General features: G+C 46.4%; 1 long non-coding RNA gene across 1 annotated transcript in view; it reads right to left on the reverse strand.

The window, feature by feature from the left end:
• The window catches only part of LOC137425391 (uncharacterized), a 71,978-nt gene that overhangs the window by 19,601 nt on the left and 27,745 nt on the right, over positions 1-24,632 (reverse strand). The window contains exon 3 of the long non-coding RNA XR_013623228.1: positions 19,184-19,338. This is a non-coding gene — a long non-coding RNA (uncharacterized LOC137425391). The remainder of the gene's footprint in view (positions 1-19,183; positions 19,339-24,632) is intronic.

Below are 24,632 nucleotides of genomic sequence, written 5' to 3' on the forward strand. Positions count from 1 at the left end.
TTAAGCAACATAGAAGGCTCAAAATAGTGGCAATACCCATGTTTGTGATACTGAGGATTCCAAATTTACTGTTACCTAAGTTGTAACTAGTTTGGTTTCGCCGCCATGTTGAATTCCAAGATGGCCGCCATATTTTTGGTAATTTCTGGGGTGTATTTTTTTATGTACATCACTTTCACTGGTCAAATGCGCTTTTAATTTCTTTAGAACAAAAAAAATGATATTAAATCATTTCTAAAGTGCATTTTAAAAAGGGGTAAAGTTCCAAAATGGCTGCCTTTTAGTAATTATCTATCTATAATTCCAGTAATCTCTGTGTGTGTGTGTGTGTGTGTGTGTGTGTGTGTGTGTGTGTATGTGTGTATGTCTGTGTGTTTGTCTGTGACCGCTGTTTCTCGACGACCACGGGTCCGATATACTTGAAACTTGCCAGGTATATTGCTGGGGACCTGAGGATGTGCCTTTTCAAGGTTTCATATTAATCGGACAAGTAGTTACCGAGCTATGTCCAAAAAACGATTCAACCAATCAGAGAGCAGCGAGCTATCACGTGTGCCGAACGTGGCGAACACACTCTGCCTCGGACGGCACATTTGAGAGCGTATTCATTTATTTCACGTTGGCAAACTATGTTGGCGTTAAACTATGTTTTAAAACTAATTAAAACTAATTTGCGATTCATCGTAACTGCGATATGCGACCTTCCGGAGCTCCTGTGAGAGCGTGCGCCATTACGGATAGTAATTCAATTAAAAACATAAAAACATTGTCCCAATTCAGTCAGAGCGAAGGGCGTTGTTTTAAGCGAAGAGCGTTTTATTTTTCCCCTAAAATTCAGTCGCCGGACGGTGAAAGTTTTTTTTTTGGGGCAGCTACTGGCAGCCACGTACGGCCAATCACAGGACACGTTGTTGTGTCGACGTGCCGTGTTGTTTTCCCTCGCGGTTTGGAATGTTTTTCCTTTTCATTTTTTTTCCTCTTCTCTTTCTACTTTTCCTTGCGATTAAATTGCAAAAAGCCAAAATGCGTTGGCGCTAATTGAATATTAACACTAAATGGCGAATAATCGTAACTGCGATTTGCGAACTTCCGGACAGTGAAGACTTCACTTCCGGCCTTACGAAAGTGCCGACTTACTGTCTCGATTGTATCTTCCCACTGTCTTATTGTTAGATCTATCTATTCTATCTTATCTATACTTACCGTCTATATACTTACTGTCTATCTTATAGATAGATTGTAGATAAAGACAATGCCCCAATCGAGTCGTCGTTTACGAGAACGAAGGAACGAAGCTGCACGTAGTGCACGCGCAATGGAATCTGACGAAGAACGAGCTGCTCGCCTGGCACGCGACGTTACGCGCGTGACAAGGCGTCGTGCAGCTGAAAGGGATGAAGAACGGACTGCTCGCTTGGCAGACAACACTGGACGCGTGACAAGTCGTCGTGCAGCTGAAACGGATGACGAACGGACTGCTCGCTTGGCAGACAACACTGGACGCATGACAAGGCGTCGTGCAGAAGAAACGGATGAAGAACGCGCTGCTCGCTTGACACGCGACGTTACGCGCGTGACAAGTCGTCGTGCAGAAGAAACGGATGAGGAACGGACTGCTCGCTTGGCAGACAACACTGGACGCGTGACAAGGCGGCGTGCAGAAGAAACGGATGACGAACGGACTGCTCGCTTGGCAGACAACACTGGACGCATGACAAGGCGTCGTGCAGAAGAAACGGATGAGGAACGGACTGCTCGCTTGGCAGACAACACTGGACGCGTGACAAGGTGTCGTGCAGAAGAAACGGATGAAGAACGGACTGCTCGCTTGGCAGACAACACTGAACGCGAGGCAAGGCGTCGTGCAGAAGAAACGGATGAAGAACGGACTGCTCGCTTGGCAGACAACACTGAACGCGAGGCAAGGCGTCGTGCAGAAGAAACGGATGAAGAACGGACTGCTCGCTTGGCAGACAACACTGAACGCGAGGCAAGGCGTCGTGCAGAAGAAACGGATGAAGAACGGACTGCTCGCTTGGCAGACAACACTGAACGCGAGGCAAGGCGTCGTGCAGAAGAAACGGATGACGAACGGACTGCTCGCTTGGCAGACAACACTGGACGCATGACAAGGCGTCGTGCAGAAGAAACGGATGAAGAACGGACTGCTCGCTTGGCAGACAACACTGAACGCGAGGCAAGGCGGCGTGCAGAAGAAATCCCTCACCAGCGAGAAGACCGGCAAGTAAGGGATGCCCTGCGCCATCAGGATGTACACCGTGTGAGACTAGAGCAGGCTCACCATGACAATCGCAACCTTGCTCGATACGATGATACCGATTTCTTCCGAGAGGTACTTCATGGTGAGTACAGGCACGCGTTGAGCAGGACCTCAATATTTCAATGCACTAAATGCTCGCATTGTGCTGCTTTGGTGTGGAATGAGGAGAGAAGAGGATTTTGCTGCAACCACGGCAAGGTCGATCTTATGCATGATCCTACGAATCCAAAACCCGGTTCAATTCCATCACAACCTCCAGATGCTATTAAAAACCTTTTCCTTAACCAGGACTTTGTGAAGCACGCGAAACAGTACAACAACGCGCTGGCAATGGCAAGTATCGGTGTCCGAGAGATACGTATGCCTGGCTTCAATCCTGGAGTGCGCATACAAGGTAAGGTTTACCATTACATTGGTGCTCCTCTTGCCGATCTGGGTTGTACCCCACGCTTTGCTCAGATCTACTTTCACGATCCAGCCCATGAGCTGGATTATCGTCGTGCCCACACCTCGAACAGTGGCCTGAATGAGCAGTTTTTGCTAAGAGCACAACAGGCCATTCATGAGTGCAACCCATACGTCCAGCAATTCAAATCAGCCATTGAGTATGTGGTTCATAATGATAGCGCCAATGAACTGAATATTGTGTTAACAGGTCGCACGCGGCGCCGAGACCTTCATCATGGTACCGTCAACCTTCCCTCACCAGACAGCGATGTGGCTGTCATTGCTCCAGGGGCAATGACAACAGAGCAGTTTGGAAGGCTGGCAGTCGCTGTTCACCTCAGAGGAGGAGGTTTACAGACAATAGACGCCATGCATCCAGCGTATGACCCACTATCATACATACTTCTGCTACCCTGCGGCTCTCAGGGGTACCACACTGAGTTGGCAGGGACAACGCCAACAACTTTCTACCGCTACCATCTACAAGTACGTGATCCTACTCATCACTTCAATCTACTGCTTCGTGGTGGAAGGTTGACACAGCAGTACGTATGCGACATGATGGCAAAAATTGAGTCACACCGTCTCAATTGGATTCGCTGCAACCAGAAGTCAATTAAGGCAGAAAAGTATAAGATCATCGTTGATGCGTTGAACAGTGATGCTGAGGTGCTACCTGGACGCCTCACCATTCTGCCACCGTCAATTTATGGGTCGCCACGTTGGTATGCCAAAGAGTTTCAGGATGCAATGGCTTTAGTCCGAGTCAAGGGAAAACCAGACTTTTTCCTAACATTCACCTGCAACCCAAAGTGGCCAGAAATTAAAGAATCGGTTTTTGAGGGTCAGCCACCCAATGCAAGACCTGATATCATCGCCCGGGTGTTTCATATGAAGGTGGAAGCACTCCTCGCAGACATCCTCAAGCATGACATCTTGGGGCATGTGGACGCTTACGTGATGGTGAAGGAAACGCAAAAGCGTCACCTTCCCCATATACACATGCTCCTGACCGTGGTACCTCGCGACAAGCCCAGAACACCAGCAGATGTCGATCGCGTGGTCTCTGCTGAGATTCCTGACAGACTCACAAATCCGGAACTACACCGTATCGTGACATCACACATGATTCACGGCCCATGTGGGGAATGGAACATCTTGAGCCCTTGCATGGCAGACCGGAAGTGCACAAAGGACTATCCCAAAGCCCTACGCCAAACGACAAGCTTCTCTGATGACTCCTATCCCCTGTACAGAAGACGGGCAGAAGCAGCACCTGGTGATCCCATCATGAAGACAATACGAGGCGGTGCTAACGTATTAGTTAACAATGCATGGGTTGTGCCTTACAATCCATATATTGTCCTCAGGTACGATGCTCACATCAACCTTGAGATCGTCTGTGCTGTCACCTGTGTCAAGTACCTGTACAAATACCTTGAAAAGGGCCCGGACCAGTGCCTGGTCAGACTAGAGCCTCATGAGAGGATGCGAGAGGCATTACGACATGATGAAGTGGCACGCTACGAACTAGGGCGTTACATCACCGCATCTGAGGGATACTGGCGCATATACGATTTCCCCATTCAACGCAAGTACCCACCAGTCGAGATGCTGGCACTCCATCTACAGGATGAGCAGGTGATCACGTTCAATGACGAAGGTGCCGTACAGAACGTGGCAGAGTCAGGACCCCCTGCAACAACCCTCACCGCCTTTTTCGAAGCCATGAATCTCCATCCACACATGCGTCATGTTCTATATCCAGATGTATTCCAACACTTCACCTACTTGAGGAAAAGGTTTCAATTGCGGAAGAGAAGGCTGAGTTTCCAGGATAACCGTAAGGCTGATACGGTTGGGCGGCTCCCCATTATTCCCGTCAACTCACATACTGCCGAGTTGTACTATCTCCGCATGCTACTGTACCACGTGCCTGGCCCCACATGCTTTCAGGATCTCCGTCGTGTTGGTGGTAGGGTCATGGAGACCTATCTGGCAGCCTGCATTGCATATGGCATCGTTGACAATGACCAGGAGGTGGATTCTGTTATGGAAGAGGCTGCAAATATTGCATTTGGCCCTGCAGTCCGCGAAGTATTTGCCAACATGCTCATATTCGTTCTCAGAGGCAACCACGTGCAGTTCTGGGAAAGGCACAAGTATGTGCTGTGCGAGGACTTCATGCGTGCAGCAGGTGTGAATGAACCAAATGGACGCATTGTGAGTGCAGTGCTACTAGAGCTGAGGAACAAAGTTGAGTGCCACGGCTTTTCGCTCAGTAAGACCTTTGGCCTTCCTGAGCCTGAACCAGTTCATTTCCAGTCTCGCATTCCGCGCGTCATCGAGCACGAAACAGTGCACAATATAGGAGAACTTGAGGCTCACATCGCTCAAACAGAGTGCCTTCTTAATGACGAGCAGCGCGTTGTTGTCGATAAAGTGATGCGGAGTGTGGAACACGGACATGGCTGCATGCTTGCAGTTGATGCAAGTGGTGGGACTGGGAAAACATTCACATTGTCTCATATACTCAACAAAGTGCGAGCAATGGGCAAAGTGGCTCTTGCAACTGCTGCAAGTGGTATTGCAGCTACGCTGCTGCCTAAAGGGGCCACCTTCCATAGTAGGACCAAGTGTCCTCTCATTCTCACTGATGAGTCCACTTGCAACATCAGTGAAAATGACACCACTGCAGCACTCATACGCATGACTAATCTAATGGTGGTGGATGAGGTTTCAATGATGGATCGTCGCGCATTGGAGGCAGCAGATCGAACATTCCAGTGGCTTCGGGGCTCAGAGGAACCATTTGGCGGCATCGCAATGGTTTTCAGTGGTGACTGGAGGCAGATCCTTACTGTTGTGCCACACGGTAGCCGTATTGACATAGTTGGAAGGTGCTTCAAGAGCTCATACCTGTGGAGAAAAGTGCAGATACTTCGTCTCAGAGTAAACATGAGGATCATGCAGGGTGCTGGAGAACAACAGGACGAATCTGATTTTGCAAAATTCCTGCTGGATCTGGGTGAAGGGAAGATTCCTGTCAATCCAGAAGAGGGTGAATTTGCTATTGAGCTCAGGGAACCGCTCATTCTTCCAGGTGAAAAACTTCTGGATATTGTCACTTGGGTGTACGAAGACTTGCATAACAACATTAGCAACCCCAAGTGGCTATGCGAGCGTGTTATACTATGTCCGACCAATTCCGAAGTCGATCAGGTAAATGCCTACATGACGACCATATTTCCAGGGGAGGAACATGTTTGCTGTAGCATCGATACAGCGGAATCTGAGGGTGATCATTTGTATCCGCCTGAGTTCCTGAACACCATCTGTCCATCTGGTATGCCGCCACATCGAATCTCTCTCAAGGTGGGTATGGTAATCATGCTGCTGCGAAACTTCGACCAGCAAAGCGGGCACTGCAATGGCTCAAGGTACATCATACTTCAGATCCTTCCAAATCTGTTGGTTGCACAATCTGTGATGGGTGTCAATTCTGGACGCACATTGCTCATTCCACGCATAACCTTGAGTCCATCTGACAACATGTTCCCGTTCACTCTGCGGCGTCGGCAGTTTCCGGTACGACCCTGCTTTGCCATGACTGTGAATAAATCCCAAGGACAGTCGCTACACCATGTTGGGATCTTCTGCACACGAGACTTCTTCAGCCATGGTCAGTTCTACGTGGCGGCCAGTAGGGTTGGCAGATCCAGCAGCCTCCGCATTCTTGCCCTGGACGAGGAAACAAAGAAGAAGCGCCGTTTCCTCAGCAACGTTGTTTATGAAGAGGTGCTAACGAGATAAAGGTGTGTACAATGTACATGTAGACAATTTTTATTATTATTTATTTATTGAAGAACAATTGTTTCGAAAAGAATTCATCAAAAAAAATGCACAACTTTTTTTGGCAGTCGTACACCATGTTAGGATCTCCTGGAGAAGTGCCGTTTCCTCAGCAATGTTGTTTCTGAAGAGCTGCTAACGACATACAGGTGTGTACATGTGGACAATTCTTATTATTTATTTATTGATTGAAGAAACATTGTTTCGAAAAGAATTCATCAAAATAAGTGCACAACTTCTTTTGGCAGTCGCTACACCATGTTGGGATCTTCTGCCCAAGAGACTTCTTCAGCCATTGTCAGTTCTACGTGGCGGCCTGTAGGGTTGGCAGATCCAGCAGCCTCCGCATTCTTGCCCAGGACGAGGAAACAAAGAAGAAGCGCCGTTTCCTCTGCAATGCTGTTTATGAAGAGGTGCTAACGAGATAAAGGTGTGTACAATGTACATGTAGACAATTTTTATTATTATTTATTTATTGAAGAAAAATTGTTTCGAAACGAATTCATCAAAAAAAGTGCACAACTTCTTTTGGCAGTCGTACACCATGTTAGGATCTCCTGGAGAAGTGCCGTTTCCTCAGCAATGTTGTTTATGAAGAGCTGCTAACGACATACAGGTGTGTACATGTGGACAATTCTTATTATTTATTTATTGATTGAAGAAAAATTGTTACGAAAAGAATTCATCAAAATAAGTGCACAACTTCTTTTGGCAGTCGCTACACCATGTTGGGATCTTCTGCCCAAGAGACTTCTTCAGCCATTGTCAGTTCTACGTGGCGGCCTGTAGGGTTGGCAGATCCAGCAGCCTCTGCATTCTTGCCCAGGACGAGGAAACAAAGAAGAAGCGCCGTTTCCTCTGCAATGTTGTTTATGAAGAGGTGCTAACGACATAAAGGTGTGTACAATGTACATGTAGACAATTTTTATTATTCTTTGTTTGGGAGGGAGATGGGAGGGTGATGGGGCAGGGTGATGGGGCAGGGTGATGGGGCAGGGTGATGGGGCAGGGTGATGGGGCAGGGTGATGGGAGGGTGATGGCAGGGTGATGGGAGGGTGATGGCAGAGGGTGATGGCAGAGGGTGATGGCAGAGGGTGATGGCAGGGTGATGGGAGGGTGATGGCAGAGGGTGATGGCAGAGGGTGATGGCAGAGGGTGGTGGGAGGGAGATGGCAGGGTGATGGGAGGGTGATGGGAGGGTGATGGGGAGGAGATGGGAGGGTGATGGGGCAGGGTGATGGGGCAGGGTGATGGGAGGGTGATGGGAGGGTGATGGCAGGGTGATGGGAGGGTGATGGCAGAGGGTGATGGCAGAGGGTGATGGCAGGGAATTAACATTAACGAATAAAATTTGTAATGTAATAATTTGTAATAATTTGTAGTAATATAATAATAATAACGAATTCTGCTCTGTTTCAATTCTGTTTCAATTTGGTGATATGCTTTGCAAACCTTTTTTTTTTTAAACTATTTTAAAACTAAAACAATTCGAACATGGAATACATACTGACACTGCATTTTCAGGTCTCCTACAAATCCTACCCTGTCGCCTCACCGTGGCGTAGGAGTGGCAATGGTCAATGGCATCGAATGTCATGGCTAGCAAAGACAGGGAGGTAAACTTGATTTAAATTTGGAAAAAATTTTTTTTATTTTTTTTGGGCAAGGAACGGGCACCCACGTACGGGCACGTCCTAGTACTTTATAAATACTGTATAGCTCAATATTGGCATTCTCAAATGTTTACCTGTCTATCTTAGTCTGTTCTGTTTCTGCATTCTAGTTGTCTGTTGTATGCACATGCACATCCTCCTGTGCATGTTAGCCCAGCTTTTCTGCAGCTGCAACGGCCATTTATACATCCTTTGGTACATCCGCATGTTACTATCTCGCGACACGCCTTAGGAATTGGAGATAGCGTCATCAACTTCGGCACCAAGTTCCCATCGATGTATGTCCATCCCATGTCTGTTACTTGGGAGAGTACTGGAGTAGCGATGGTTGCGCGCTTCCAAATAAAAGCCTGGTAATGTGCGCGCCTTATGTGTAGTCTCACTGCATCTTATGTTGGTGGCAGAGTCTCCTGTGGACAACCCTTAGAAAAGAGTATTACACGTGCCTTGTCGCATCTGTCCACATCATCGGGTACCTTGTAAAGACGGCATATGAACTTTTCTGCATCGTTGATTACTTCTTCAGTGATATCTTCTGTGCCTAGATCTGTCAACAATTGGCTGTGTGTTTGAAACACCTTCCAGGCTGTCTTTTTGCCGTGGCCAGCAAGCTGTGACACACTGTCACAACCAGTAATTGCATGGAATGGCAGCAACGCTTCCACTTGGCAAGGTGGCAGTTTCTGGTGGAGTTTGTGGATGGGAATGTATTTTGGCTTCTTAAGAGTTCCTGCCTTCATCCACAGCTGAGTGCATGGCATCTTATCAAAATGAGCAGCTAACAAGACCAGCACGTCAGTGTCACGCACTAAAACCACCACTGTTTCAGCATTTGTGTCGACGCAATGAAGAACAAGTCGTGTGTCCGCCTCCTCATGGTTGTCCTGTAGGGATGATGTGTCCATCTCTGGATCTGAAGATTTCACGTCTGTGATCTGTGCAAATCCTCCAGCCATTACAAGTGTTGTGGGTGCAATAGACACCGCATTTGTCATGAGCTGCTGAGAAAGAAACTCTGCTAGATTTGCCTTATTCTCTCCAAGTGAGAGAAAGTTGGTCCATTTGTCTGGTAGAGGAACGTTTTGGTTTTCTATTACCCGACGTATTGGTCGAGAGGCCCGGGTACGTTTCATTCTGGTTCCAGTCTTGATGGAATCCTGCTGGTATCGGTCGAAAGTTACGTCAACTCTGTCAAATTTTTTCCCCATGGCAAACACTGAATTCACAAACGCATCTGCATATTCACCAAATGTGGTTATTCCGCTTGGCTTTCCAAGAGCCATCACCAGTGCTTGACCATCAATTACTAAGCAAGTACTTCCAGTTAATGTCACTTGTTCTGGGGTTGAGACATCTTGAATCAACTCATTTGCCAGTCGAGATTTACCGCTACTGCCTGTATGTAGACTCCCATTCATGGCAGCAAGTGAAATTGGCACAGGCATAAGCTCATGCTGCAGAATCAGGTCCAGGTTTATCACACGCCCTGCTTTGGAAGCTGTCACAAGTCGCTGTAGAATGTTTCTATCTGCCTTGATGGTCGTTTCTTTGCCTTTGCTTTCTTTGCAGTCTACAGCATACAGAGACGAGAAAGTCTGTGCTTTGTTCCTATGTAAAGCGGCATTGAAATTGATATGACATGTGCCATCAGGAGGCTGAAGAAGGCGCTGATCAACAAACTCATCCAGCTGCACCTGTCCAGGTTTTTCTGCATTAAGCAAAGAATGTTGAATGCTCTCCGATGCCAAATGCCATCTTGGAATTCAACATGGCGGCGAAACCAAACTAGTTACAACTTAGGTAACAGTAAATTTGGAATCCTCAGTATCACAAACATGGGTATTGCCACTATTTTGAGCCTTCTATAAAACCACCTTTAGAGGCCATTTTTCCCCGCAAGCGGGGGTTGGCCTTTTTCGGGAACCGTGGTAGTTGTTGTTTTTCGGTCCCCTTTTTGAAGCAATGTTTTACGGCCGGATGCCCTTCCTGACGCCAACCCTTTTTGCCGCCTTTAACGACAAGCAGGGAATTACCAGTGAACTGGTACTCAATTAGCCGACCTCGGAAGGATGACAGGCTGAGTCAACCCCCCTGGCGTTAATTCAGCGATCGACCGATCGATCGACAGCGATATTTTGAGCCTTCTACGTTGCTTAAAATTCAAGTTATGGCAAAAAATATGCTGAAAATGGCGGGCATTTTGTTTTTTACAATTTGAAGGTTAAGACTCCAAAATTGAACCGGTTAAACAGCATTTTTGAATTCAGCACCCTCGAATTATCCTAAAAAACTTGTTTAACCACTTTTAACACGAAATGCTTCCAACATTTTATATAAGCACAAATTCTCAAATTTTTACTTGTATAGTATTAAAGAGGTGGTCTCCCAAAGATTTGTTTATGGTTTTTACGCCCTCAGTTTTTTTTATACCAGATTGCATCCATTCACATTTTTGAGCGATTTAATTCCATTATAGGTTAATATAGTTGTATATAGTTCTATTTAAATATCTACTATAAAAATACACTTATTTTAAAAAAAAAACATCGTGTTTGGAACTCCACCGTGTTCAACTCTAGCTTTGCAAGTGAAATTCTAACATTTTGTTTGCTCGCTGTGATTTGCACATTTCTCTGATTTCCTGCTTGATTTCACATTTTTTGAAGATTCAGGCTGCTTTTGCAAGCAATGGCGTTACAGAAGACAGATGTCCCTTTTTGTTTTTATGTACCCATTTTTTTATTGACTGACATTTTTGTGCGATATATTTCATTGTATTAATTCATAGTTATATTAATATACCTCTAAAATATACTTATGAAAACAACAACAAATCAAACGTGTTTGGAACTCAAATCAAACGTCCACCATGTCGAACTGTATCATTGCAAGTGCAAAGTCGACATTTTGTCTGCTCTCAGTGGTTTTCACATTTTGCTGATTTGCTGCTTGATTTTCCCATTTGGAGAAAACTATTTAAAAGTAAATATTTGTGGTTTCCGTTTTTGTGTTTGGTGTACTCCATCTGAGCTGTCCACCTGGAGACGCCCGTAGACACCCGGAGAACAAATTAACACTTTTTAGCAGTCAGAACTGCTGCTAAGTTCAATTCCGCAGCTTAAAATTTTAAATCTGGCTCATAGTCAGGGCCCTTAGGGATATTTTGGTTCAAATTCTTCCAAAAGCATCAAATTTGGCGCAGATGTTGCCCATGCCATACTCTTTCGATTTTTGACGGGCGCCAAGGGCGGTATGATCCGGGAACCATACCGGTCCATCCCGCCATGTCACCTGACCTATGACGTCATAATTAGGATATGCATCCAATCACATGGCGTACTATAAGTGGTCAAAGTTCAAAATGAATCGATCGAAAAATGAAGGCAGGGATCCATTTTTAAGGTTTTCATAAAATCCAATATGGCCGCCAGGTCACATGACCTATGACGTCATATTTATGACGTATACAATCATGTATACATGAACCCGGATCATGATCGCACAAAAATTAAACACAAGGATATGGCATACAGTTCATAAAACATCAAAATCCGTACCTTTGTAATTAGACTGATGAACTGCATATGCCTGAAAATTAGGAAATAGACATGTAAATATTTCCTCTAATTGTCAAAAATAAGGTCAGAGTTCGATTACCCAACCCAGAAACATAAAATGGTGAACCTTGTGTAAATCTTGACAAAAAACTCAAAAACCGACATGTTTGACTCAAAAATGACCTTTAAGATGACCTTGAGGATTGACCTTGACCTCGAATCATCAAAATAACATCATAATTGGATTCCTCGACCTCGAAAACCCCTGAAAAGTGGTATCATACATGATTCCAACCCTTTTGGTTATTTAACTGATTTTCCTCTAATCCGGGTGGCGGCCATTTAGTATTTCGCCAATATGGGGCCCCCCGGGGGGAGGACGCCCGTCTTGGCGCCCGTCAAAAATCGAAAGAGTATGGCATGGGCAACATCTGGGCCAAATTTGGTGCTTTTGGAAGAATTTGAACCAAACGGCCCCAAAATATCCCTAAGGGCCCTGACTATCAGGTTAAGAGTCTCCGGCCATCATAACCTATCAGTCTCATTGCATATCATTCTCTTTGCTAACTCCCCCTCTCGCCGTCACCTTTTCTACCCACCCCACTCTCTCCCTCTGTCTCCTCTTCGTTCTTCCCTTCTAATAAAGTGCCGCGCATTCCTTCCACACACCTCTCGCTCCCACCCTTCTCCTCACTCCTCCCTACTGGAGTTTACAGCATAGCGACATGTGGTGAGGCATCACTCTACCCCCCTCAAACGCCCGCACCACCCCCTTGCCCTTCTCTTTCTCCTCCCTGCTCCTCCCCCTCCTTGCTTCCCCACTCCTCCCCCTCCTTGCTTCCCCACTCCTCCTTGCCCTTCCTTCCACTCTCCCCCTCCACTCTTCCTTCTTCTCTCCTCCCTCCTTTCTCTCTCCCCTCCACCTTCCCTCCTCTCTCTTCCCCTTCCCCCCCGCCCCTTCCCTCTCTCCTCTCCTTATCCTTCCATTCCCATCTCCCTCTGACCTCTACTTCGGGGTCCTTCCCCCCTGTCACTCCCTCCTCTCCCCCCCCCCCTCTTCTCATACACATGAAGTGGCTCAGTGTTACCCTGCAACGCCGTGTACCTTTCCTTGTTATATATGTATATCTATATATATATATTTACCGGTAATGGAGAATATGTATGCATGTATGTATACACAAAGAATTAAGTTAAGCACCCCCCCCCCCCGTTTTTTTACAACCTCGCACATTACAAGTTTGTTGTCGTCAAAACAGTGTAATATACCCATGATATTGCTATATTTTCTGGAGAAGTGATATTATGGTCACATAAAAACATAACAATCATGCCGTTTTCAATATTTTATTCTGAATAATTTAAGGTGAAATTTTTTGGGAATTTTAGGCATATTTTCACCTCAATTTAAGTATGGAGCTATAGGTCCATCACGGACAGTGTGGATGACGTTTATGTTTTCTAACGTACAGTCATTGTTCTGAGAAGACCTCTAGCGATCTTTGCGTCAATAACGTGTGTAGGACCCACGTGATCGGATCACTGACTCAACCAATCACTTTTTTTCACTTTGATCACTCAATTTCATCAATGGATAATTGCTAATGTCATACCAATCATTATTTGATCTCACATACCTTAGAATATATGCCAATGTATACATATACACAAAGAATATATATTAGGGGGTGCTTACCTTAATTCGTTGTGTAGGGGTGCTTAACTTAATTCTTTGTGTATATATATCATCTACCTCTCCGAGGGGATTTGACGTAGGAAGCTGAAACTGTCAGGGATTAGTGAGGGAATCCTAAAGTTGTGCATGTGCACGTTTCATTTGATTCCATCAAGTTTTGAATTATTGGTTCACGAGTTATCAAGTGACCACTATATTCGTCATGTGTGTGCGTCTGTCTGTCTGTGTGTGTGTCTGTCTGTCCGCAGCATAACTACCCGATGATATCATCCGATCTTGATGAAACTTGGGTGGGAGGTTGATATCATGATCTAGTTGTGTCCTGCCTAAAGTGCGCGTATTGCGGCCATTGTGGGCGGAGCCATGCCCGAAAAATGTCTTTTTAGGGGGTAATCAAGTTCAAGCTACATCTTCTCCGAGGGGTTTGGTGGAATCTGACAGGGGTTTCGATATTTGGTTAGGCCAATGACATGTGTCAAGCCCTGATGTTTCATTTTTTTTTCATTTTATTTTTTTTTCATTTCATTTTCACCTAATTTTCGGTATTGTGTAGCTAACTTGGAGATCTCGCGAGATCTTTGTCGGCGAGGTCACGTCTTTTCGAAGCTGTCCATGCGCTCACGCTTTCGAAGTTAAGTAATTTTTTCACAATTGTGTTTTTGTCGAAACTGTATTTATCGTTCGGTGTGTGTACCTACAGTGTGTCCTTAGTAAGATTCTCGGTGTTAATTTTTCATACCTTTATACAAAATCGTCAGTTAATTCGTGTCGCGTATTTTGAGGCTTAGTGGGCTACCGTGTCTGACCTTGAGGCTTTGTTTTTCTCTCAGCGGTCTGTCGATTGTGCTGCAATTACTTTCGTTCTCTGTTTTTGTCCCAGTCTTTCACCCCATACTTCTTTGTTTAAGATCTCAACTCAAACAAAAAACAAAACCCAAAATTTTTTTCCCTTCTCTGTTTCATTCGTTTATTCGTTTTTCTCATTTGTTCGTTCGTTCTTCGATCTCGTGTTTCACCCCCATTTCCATTTTCCATTTCCCCAGATAGTTTTCACTGCTCAATTTTAAAATGTTTAAACTTTCACCTGAAGTACTGTATTCTGTCATATATTATAACACCTTTTTGTTCTTCTTCTATAAAAGGATGCTTTCGACTTGCAAACCAAATCTATTCATTCCAAAAAAAAAATCCATCTCTTACAGTTCCTCTTTTCGACATTCCCGAAACTCTCCTAGACTCCACCCCTCCTCCAGCGTCCTCAAACGTATTTTTGACTCGAAGGTCACAAGAAACTTATTTTGCAAGAAATTTTCGTTTTCCATTAATCGTACACTTTCTAAAATCCAATCTCACCCCTCCCCTCCAAATCTCCCCCATCACCCCTCCCCTCCAAATCTACCCATTTGCCCCTCCCCTCCAAATCTTCCCCATCACCCATCTCTTTCAAACCTTCCCCCTTGCCCCTCCCCTCCAAATCTTCCCCATCACCCATCCCTTTCAAATCTTCCCCCTTGCCCCTCCCCTCCAAATCCTTCCCATCACCCATCCCTTTCAAATCTCCCCCCTTGCCCCTTCTCTCCTAAACTCCCCCCACACCCCTCCCCTCCGAGACTCTCCCTCGCCCCAACCCTCCTAGACTCCCCTCTCACCCCTCCTCAAAGCGTCCTCCCCGCTTCTTCCCCCTTCCAACTTTCACCTTCATCTCCCCCAAGCTTCTGCCTCGCTCTTCCCGCTCCCCAAATAACACCTCACTGTGCCTCACCCAATCACCATCAAACCTTTTGTCCGCCCCATCCTTCCCTTTCTCCGAGCTATTCTGAAATCTCTGACACACCTTCAACAGCTCTCCCTACCTCTTCCTCCTCTTCCACATCTTACCCTGCCCTCCCCCCCCCCCCTGTTCTGTATCCGATGCTCCCCCTTCCTCTTCATTAACGGTATGGACCTCAACCATCCGGGGCCTTCGCTCAAACTTGACTGATCTCTCCATACAGGTTGCTTCTGACAAACCAGACGCGATCTGCTTAACAGAAACTTTCCTCCTTCATGATGTCTCTGATTCCTTGGTATCTCTCCCAGGTTACTGCCTCCTCCGGTATGATAGACCTGAGCCTCGTCCTGGAGGTGGGGTTGCTATCTTTATTAAAAAAACTCTCTTCCTCACTCGCCCTGCACTGCCCTCTCTCCACCTCACCCCCAGGAATGCCTCTGGCTACGGCTTCCCCTTCGCTCCCACCTCTTGTTCATATGTGTGTTGTACCGCCCACCAAACAGTGATGACTCCATCGACATCTCGCTGTCTGATAATATGGACCAACTTCTATCGACCCATCCCAACTCTCTCTTCCTCATATGTGGTTATTTCAATTGTCACCATGCCAGTTGGCTGGGTGTGGGTACCTCTCTCACCAGCCATGGGTCCTCAACAAAGGACTTCTGCGACTCACTGGGACTGACACAATCTGTCAATTTCCCGACCCAGATCTCAGTCAACGGAGCATCTTCTTTTCTGGACTTGGTTATGACTAACTTCCCTGAAAATGTCTGCTGCTCTTCTTCTGCTCCAATCGGCTCATCTGATCATGTGCTTGTTAAAGTGGACATCTCTCTGACCATCCTCAGAGAGCCTCCTCAGCGTCGACGAGTCTGGCATTTCACTCAGGCCAACTGGCACGGTCTTCAAGCAGCCAACAATCATCTGGACTGGTCTCCCATCTCTACCGCCTCTGACATCAACTCATCCTGGGAATTCTTCCAAAGTAAATTGCTCTCTCTCATGCACAGATTTATCCCATCTCGTCTTCAGTTGTCATACCCTTCCTCCCGTCCATGGTACACGGAATCTTGTGGTGAGGCTGTTGCCCAGAAACAACTTGCCTTCGTCTCCTGGAAAGCAAATCCAACGGAAGGAAATCTCATTTCCTTTCACAAAGCCAGAAACAAGTGTGTGTCCACCCTCAGGAGAGCCAGGAAACGATATCTCTCCGTTCTCAAGACCGAACTGTCTTATCTGTCTCCCTCTTTCAAATCCTGGTGGCGTCTGGTCAAATCTGTTTCTGGTGTTTGTTCCCCCTCCATCCCCTCCCTCACCTCAAACGGCGACACAGCTGACTTCGCACGTGAAAAAGCTGAATGCCTCAACTCTGTGTTTTCCTCTAAATCTTGTGTCCCAAACCCATCCCTCTCTGTACCCACCGTACCCAGTCGTACCCAGTCGTACCCAGCTGCGCCTGGACTCTGTGTCCTTTCCTCCTGACAAGGTGGAAAAGTTTCTGTCAACCCTCGACTCTGATTCTGCAACTGGACCTGACGGCATCAGCCCACGTGTCCTAAAATCCTGTTCGTCCACTCTTTCACTCCCTCTCTCTGTTCTCTTCACCCTCTCTTTTGCTCAAGGTCATCTGCCATCTGCTTGGAAATCAGCCAACATCACCGCTTTGCACAAAAAAGGTGCAAAAACAGATCCTAGCAAGTAGAGACCAATCAGCCTTCTCCCAATTATCAGCAAAGTCATGGAATCCATCATTGCTTCGGATATGAAATCTTTCCTCTTCTCCAATGGCTTGATCTCTGATCATCAATTTGGTTTCAGACCAGGTCACTCAACTCTGGACATGCTGCTTCTGCTTTCTCAACAATGGATGGAGGTCCTCAATGCCAAACAGGAAATTAGAGCTGTCTCCCTTGACATATCACGTGCCTTTGATACGGTCTGGCACCCTGCTCTGCTCACCAAACTCTCCTCCTTTGGTATCCATGGAAATCTCCACGCATGGCTGGCGGACTTCCTCTCTAGTCGTAGTCAACGTGTAGCCCTGAATGGGTTTCTCTCATCTCTTCTTCCTGTTCAGGCTGGAGTTCCCCAAGGCAGTGTTCTGGGCCCTGTGCTTTTTCTGGTCTTCATCAATGATTTCTCTGACTCTTTTGAAAATCCTCTCTATCTCTTTGCTGATGACTCTACTCTCTGTCGCTCCATTCCTCATCCCTCAGATCGGCAGTCTGCAGCCTCCTCACTCTCTGCAGACCTGGACAAAATCACAGACTGGGCAAACAAGTGGAACATGTCTTTCAATCCTGACAAATCTCACACTCTTACGATGTCTCTCCGAAAAGACCGACTGGACAACCCTCCCATCCACTTTCTGAATAATCCTCTCCAAGAAGTTCTGTCACTCAAGCTTTTGGCTCTCACTATCTGCCATGATCTTTCCTGGGAAAACCACATTTCAAATCTGGCCTCCAAAGCCAGTCGCCGACTGGGCATCCTCCGTCGTGCGAAGTCCTTCCTTGGCACACCTGAGCTCCTCACCACATACAAGGCTTTCATCCGCAGCTCAATGGAATACTGCTCTCCGCTCTGGGCTGGTGCTCCTGCCTCCCACCTAGCTCGTCTTCACGCTGTTGAAACCAAAGCGTTCAGAATCATTGGAATCTCCCGCGATGAAGCTAACTCCGAGGGGCTTTCACTCACTCACCGCAGGCAGGTTGGTGGTCTTTCCGTCTTCTCCCGACTCCTCTCCGGCCTTGCCCCCCCCAGCTCTCTCTGGGCTCTGTCCCCCAAATATTCCTACAAGTCGCACAAGATCTGCCTGCAATCCTCTTACGGTTAAACTGCCAAAATCAAGACTCTCTGCTCACCTTCACTCCTTCATTCCTCTTTTCTCCCGCCTCTGGAACAAACTCCCTCACTCTCTTCAATCCCACTCCTCCCTCCAGGTCTTTAAAACAGCTGTTCACCACTATCTCTGATCTTCCCCCATCCAAAACCTTGATCTTTTCTACCCCCGCTAATTTCATCCCAAATCCACTTTTTTGAAATACCAACTTCTTTCCTGGAAATCCTTGGTGTCCTTGTGTTTTATACTTCTCCCACCCCCCCCCCCCCCCACCCCCTTCCCACGCCTCCTCCCCCCCAAGCCCTCTCCCTCCCACACATCTCCCGATGTCCCTGCTCTCAAATGTTGTGTTTGTGTGCTTCCCCTTCTCTTCCCATCTTGTCTACCGCTCCCTCTTTTTATATATTTTGTTTGTCTGTTTGATTTTTTTTTTGTGATAAATGTAAGCTCTTTCACGAGCCTCGATTCTGTGTACAAAAAAAAAACAAAAAAAAAAACTAACCTCACAACTGATTATACATTATTTTCTATCTCATTTCAAGGTTAGTAACCTTTGTTTTGACATTTCCGGGCCTGGCCTGTCCGGGCCTGTTTCGGTTATAGTCTGTCCTTTGTCATTGAATACCGTTCGTTCGTGAACCATCGTCGTCTCCTGACTTGTTATTTTTCTTCATTCTCGGCATTTTCTTCCTTTGGGGGGAGGGTGGGTGCAATTTGAATTATCTGAGCAAAATAACCACAATGTATTATTTATGCACGTAAGCAGTCGCATGTTTTCGCTTCATATATAACCAGGGTTAATTTTCATTATTGGGAGCGATCGAGGCAGCAGTCTGTTGCCTATACACTGCCCAAATAAAGGGACGTGTCAGAAGAACGTGTTGCATGGTTGGACAAAAATTGCCCGTATTGGGGGTACTCTGTATAGTATTAATAATCATAAAGATAATAACATGATCCCCCTGGCGGCTACCACAGGGAGCGGGTGCTTCTAGTTATAATAAATAGGTAACAATGAGGGCGGGGTATGTATAAAACACGCTACTATTAGTAATATTACCGGTAGTCATGAACCAGCTCCCGTGGATATAGCGGTAAACGTTCCCTGTGTTGTCAACACCATACACAGTAGATCCATTCACACTGATTTGCTTCAGAGCTCCCATCACTGGAATCCACCTGTAGTTACACCAGCGATACACCAAGTCCCCAGTCCTACACGGCAAAAGAACATCACGTGATGTATTTGCTGCAGCATCACCATGTCATGCTATGAATGTACAGACCTGTTTTACCATCAACAAACAAACCAAACTGCATTGATCTTACCAAGCAGCCACAAACGGTATTACATATTTCTCGAGGATCTTTTTTTTTTAATACATGGTCAAAGGCTCATAATGGAGCTGACAGACACACATGGACATATATGCCGAGACAAACGCTAAACACAGCCACTGAGCTTGGGGGAAGTGCCGTCACTTCCTTGGATACTCTGGGTACCAGTGACGTCATAACAGTGGCGCCGCTTTTCGCACCCACTCAGGAATGTTTTTTTTTTTCTCAGGAGGGTTTTGCCCTCCTCCCCATGGATGCGAACTGATGGGGATTGTCCGTGCTCTATCCTTTTAAATGCAGAACGTCAAGCAAAGAAGCGGCATGTCCCATTTTAAAGTCTTTGGTATGATGTGAACCGGTCCAAACCAGATGGGTGTTTTTTAGGAGACACTGTAGCGGTTACCGCTGGATGCACACAATCGCCTTGCACCGGCCAGAACACGGCCAGACGCGCCTCTCCCGGGCATGCCCGGACTCACTGTTCCCGGGCACGCCCGAACCTCCCGGGCACGCCCGGTCTCGTCTTTCCCGGGCATGCCCGCTCTCGCCTTTCCAGGGCTCGCCCAGAGCGTCCGGGCATGCCCGCTATCGCCTTTTCAGGGCTCGCCCAGAGCGTCCGGGCATGCCCGCTATCGCCTTTCCAGGGCTCGCCCAGAGCGTCCGGGCATGCCCGCTATCGCCTTTCCAGGGCTCGCCCAGAGCGTCCGGGCATGCCCGCTCTCGCTTTTCCAGTGCTCGTCCAGAGTGCCCGGGCACGCCCAGCTTCGACTTGCCAGGCCACAGCCAAACACGCCAGGGCAGGTCCAGACTCGCCTTTCCAAGGCTCGCCCTTGACACCCGGGCATGCCCGGTATAGCTTTTGCCAGGCAAACTTCCCGACATAAATGTGTATATATATTGCTGCCCGATAAACGGGCTTGTCAGAAGACCTGAGCTGTTTTGTTTCAATAAAGCAACTCGGACGAATTCCGTCTTTGGTCGCGTCAATTCTTTCGACTCGCGTTGGAGCGCAGTTCCTTCAACACCATCTCCTGACTGGATGGCCGTTGGCTCTGCACAGAAACTCATCTGCTCATTGCCAGGTGTTGTTTTTGGTCCTGGAAGGGTGTCATAGTCATCCTCCCCACTAGCAAAGACAGTAAGGGGTGTCGGTTTAGTCGCAGACAACCAGACCATGCGGCAGGTACATAGCATTGGGTTACATGTTACCAGTGGCAGATAAGACTGACCTTACAATAAAGATCTTGATAAAAAGGTGAGACATTGAAGTGATCATGAAGACCTTCGATGTCTTTGAGTCTCTCTTTGAACATGCCAAGACACTGCTCAATAAGGGAGGTTAGCTGCCCATGCAAACTAACCCATGAGCTTAATGGAAAGACTTTAGGGTGAAATGTGGAAAGATGTACAGTGTCGTGAAAAAGTAAGTACACCCCATGTAAAGTTTTGACTTTTTCAACATATTTCAACATACAGCTATTTGATCTTCATTTCAACAATATTGATTGATAAAGGTGATATAATACAACAAATATCATGAAACATTTACATTTTGTAGTCCATTGTATAATTTAAATAAACATAAATGCAAATTTCGCATGTGGAAAAAGTAAGTACACCCCTACATTTATCACTACTTCAAATACCTAAAATTAGAATCAGGTGCACCAGCTCAGGTGCAAATGATTAGAACATCCTTGGAGAGGATCTTGGAGGAACCTGTCTTATTTGAACCTCAGACATTTAGTTTGGTTTGCTCTTTGTTGTTGAAGTGTGCGGCGTCACCATGCCGAGATCAAAAGAGCTCTCTGAGGCCTTCAGAAAGAAGGTTATAGATGCCTACGAGTCTGGGAAGGGATTTGAAAAGATCGTAAACAATTTGAAATCAATCATTCGACTGTCCGGAAAATTATCTACAAGTGGAGAAGATTCCAAACAACTGTCAACTTGTTCAGGCCAGGCCGACCCAGCAAGTTCAGCCCGAGAGCAGACCGCAAGATGCTGAAAGAAGTCTCTAAGAACCCCAGAATGTCATCACGGGACCTACAGGTAGCTCTTGCCACTGTTGATGTCAAAGTGCACGAGTCTACCATTAGAAAGAGGCTGCACAAATTTGATCTACATGGGAGGTGTGCCAGGGGGAAACCTTTGCTGTCCAGAAAGAACATCAGGGCAAGACTAAAGTTTGCCAATGAACACCTAGGCAAAGACCAGCACTTCTGGAACAATGTGCTCTGGACAGGTGATTCAAAGGTAGAGCGATTTGGCAACAGTACCAGAAGACATGTTTGGCGAAAACCAAAGACAGCATTTGACCACAAGAACCTGATATTTGACCACATTTGACCACAAGAACCTGACCACAAGATGCGCGCTGAGCTTGGAGCAAGCAAGACGTACCCTCCGAGCGCTGTGAGACCTCCCTGCATCTTTGGACCGTGCCTTATCCTGTCCCCGAGCCAAGGTGCACCTTGTGCCATCGACCTACCTGTCCATTCCTGCCATCAATCCCTGTGTGAGTCTACCTTGTCCGTTTGTCCGTGGTCTGTCTGGGCTTAAATAAGCCTGTATTTGAGTGCCCATCTTTTCTGTGTCTTTACCTCACTCTGCCTTGTAATCTACCCCTTTTCTCCACCACTGTAATTACACCCTCCTCCGGAGGTCTTGAGAACTGTACCCCCTTGCATCGTTTCATCTTTCCCAGTCGTCGTGTCCTTTCCATCGTTGATTTAGCATAGTGCGATTTGGCCAACGTTAGAATCGGGTGTAGTTTGTTAATGGTTCGAACTACGGGTTACTAAACCCGCTCGGTAACCTAAAACCGTAGCTCGAACGGCCGTCTCTTCCCTGTCTCACGACCGAGCGTTGCACTCAGGTCCCGGGAAGGCCATTCCGACTTTCTGGCCCGAATACCCTGGCGGCGCTGCGGGCGGGAGGGAGCGTTGGGACGACCAGGAACGGAGAGTGGTTAGTAGAAGGAACGGCGGGTTAATCTCCGCAGGGCAACGAGGGAAGCCCTCTCCGGTTCCGTAACAATGGGACCCTGGTGTTGGGCTAGTGGCTAGGGTGCCGGCTTATGATCCTAGGATCCTGGGTTCGAATCCCGGTCGATCGCTGAATTAACGCCAGGGGGGTTGACTCAGCCTGTCATCCTTCCGAGGTCCGCTAATTGAGTACCAGTTCACTGGTAATTCCCTGTTTGTCGTTAAAGGCGGCGAAAAGGGTTGGCGTCAGGAAGGGCATCCGGCCGTAAAACATTGCTTCAAAAAGTGGACCAAAAAACAACAACAACCACGGTTCCCGAAAAAGGCCAACCCCCGCCTTGCGGGGAAAAATGGCCTCTAAAGGTGGTTATATATATTTTTAACCTGATACCAACTGTAAAGCATGGTGGTGGAAATATTATGGTTTGGGGCAGCTTTGCTGCATCAGAGCCTGGGCAGCTTACCATCATAGAATCCACTATGAATTCTTGATTGTACCAGAGGGTGCTTGAGGATAATGTGAGGCCATCTTTCGGAAAATTGAAGCTCAACCGAAGGTGGACCTTGCAACATGACAATGACCCAAAACATACCAGTAAATCCACCAAGGAATGGCTGAAAATAAAGAAATGGAGGGTTCTGGAAGGGCCAAGTCAAAGCCCGGATCTAAATCACATCGAGATGTTGTGGGGGGATTTGAAACAAGCTGTGCATGCAAGAAACCCCTCAAACATCGCACAGCTGAAAGAATTCTGCATGGAGGAGTGGGCAAAAATTTCTCCCAGTCGATGTCAGAGACTGGTAGACAGTTATAAGAAACGCCGACTTGAGGTTGTTTCTGCCAAAGGGGGCAATACCACCTATTAGAGCCAAGGGTGTACTTACTTTTTCCACATGCGAAATTTGCATTTATGTTTATTTAAATTATACAATGGACTACAAAATGTAAATGTTTCATGATATTTGTTATATTATATCACCTTTATCTATCAATATTGTTGAAATGAAGATTAAATAGCTGTATGTTGAAATATGTTGAAAAAGTCAAAAGTTTACATGGGGTGTACTTACTTTTTCACGTGACTGTATATTTTAACAGGTAATCAAAACATTTTTTAATGTAAAAGGATGTGAGGATGATATATCAAAAAGTATGTAAACAAGGTAGGGTTGGTCACAATAAATGATTATGTGAAACCATTCCTATATCTTTCTTTGAATCACGGTAGTTCCCTATCCAGTATCCATCCCTGCATCCATTTGCAATGACAGTGTGTGTTGTATGTCGATTGCGTCCATGTATGAATTTGAACAAATAAATATTAAACACACACACACACACACACACACGCACGCACGCACGCACACGTTATGATTGTGCAAGCACACGTATGCATGTATATTGTACGTGATTGCACGCGTAATTATGCGAGATTGTGTTGTACGTGATTCTACATATTATACACACAGTACATGCACACACCGTTGTTATACATTCACACTCATGCACGGTCATGATTACACATGCACATTAATCATGATTATACACATGATTATATGCACCCATATCTAATACTAGCTGAGGTACCCGGCTTCGCCCGGGTTGAATAAGAATAATACAAATATATGATGAAAAGAACATGTATATTTTAGAGCAATATCACAGTATATTTCCTACATGACGTTTTTTCAATTTTCAATTTCTCAAAACCTCTGGGTATACAACATTTCTGGTTTTCTTACTTGGTGCCAAGACATAAAGATTGCTTGGTTTTTCCAACCCTCGAGCAGCCCACGTACAGCTGGCCATGGGCAAACACTTGTTCTGTGAAGTTCAGGCCTACAACCTTCATTGATTGCCCCTGCGCCCTGTTGATGGAAATAGCAAAACATAGCCGGATGGGGAACCGAATCCTCTTGAAGGAGAATGGAAGGTCAGGTGGAATAAGTGGTATCCTTGGAATGAATACTTTCTCTCCTCTGTATTGTCCTGAGAGGATGGTTGCCTCTAGGACATGCGGCATCATTTGCTGGATTGTCAATCGTGTTCCATTACACAGCTTTGGTGGATCAAGATTCCTTAGAAGCATGATTGGTGCTCCCACCTTGAGAATCAACCTGTGTGTTGGGAGTCCTTGAGGCTGACGACTGCTGAGAAACTCAGTTGGGAGGTTTACTGCCTGATCT

The sequence above is a fragment of the Myxine glutinosa genome, chromosome 4 (genome assembly GCF_964187855.1).
Source record: "Myxine glutinosa chromosome 4, kmMyxGlut1.1, whole genome shotgun sequence".
Taxonomy (NCBI): Eukaryota; Metazoa; Chordata; class Myxini; order Myxiniformes; family Myxinidae; genus Myxine; species Myxine glutinosa.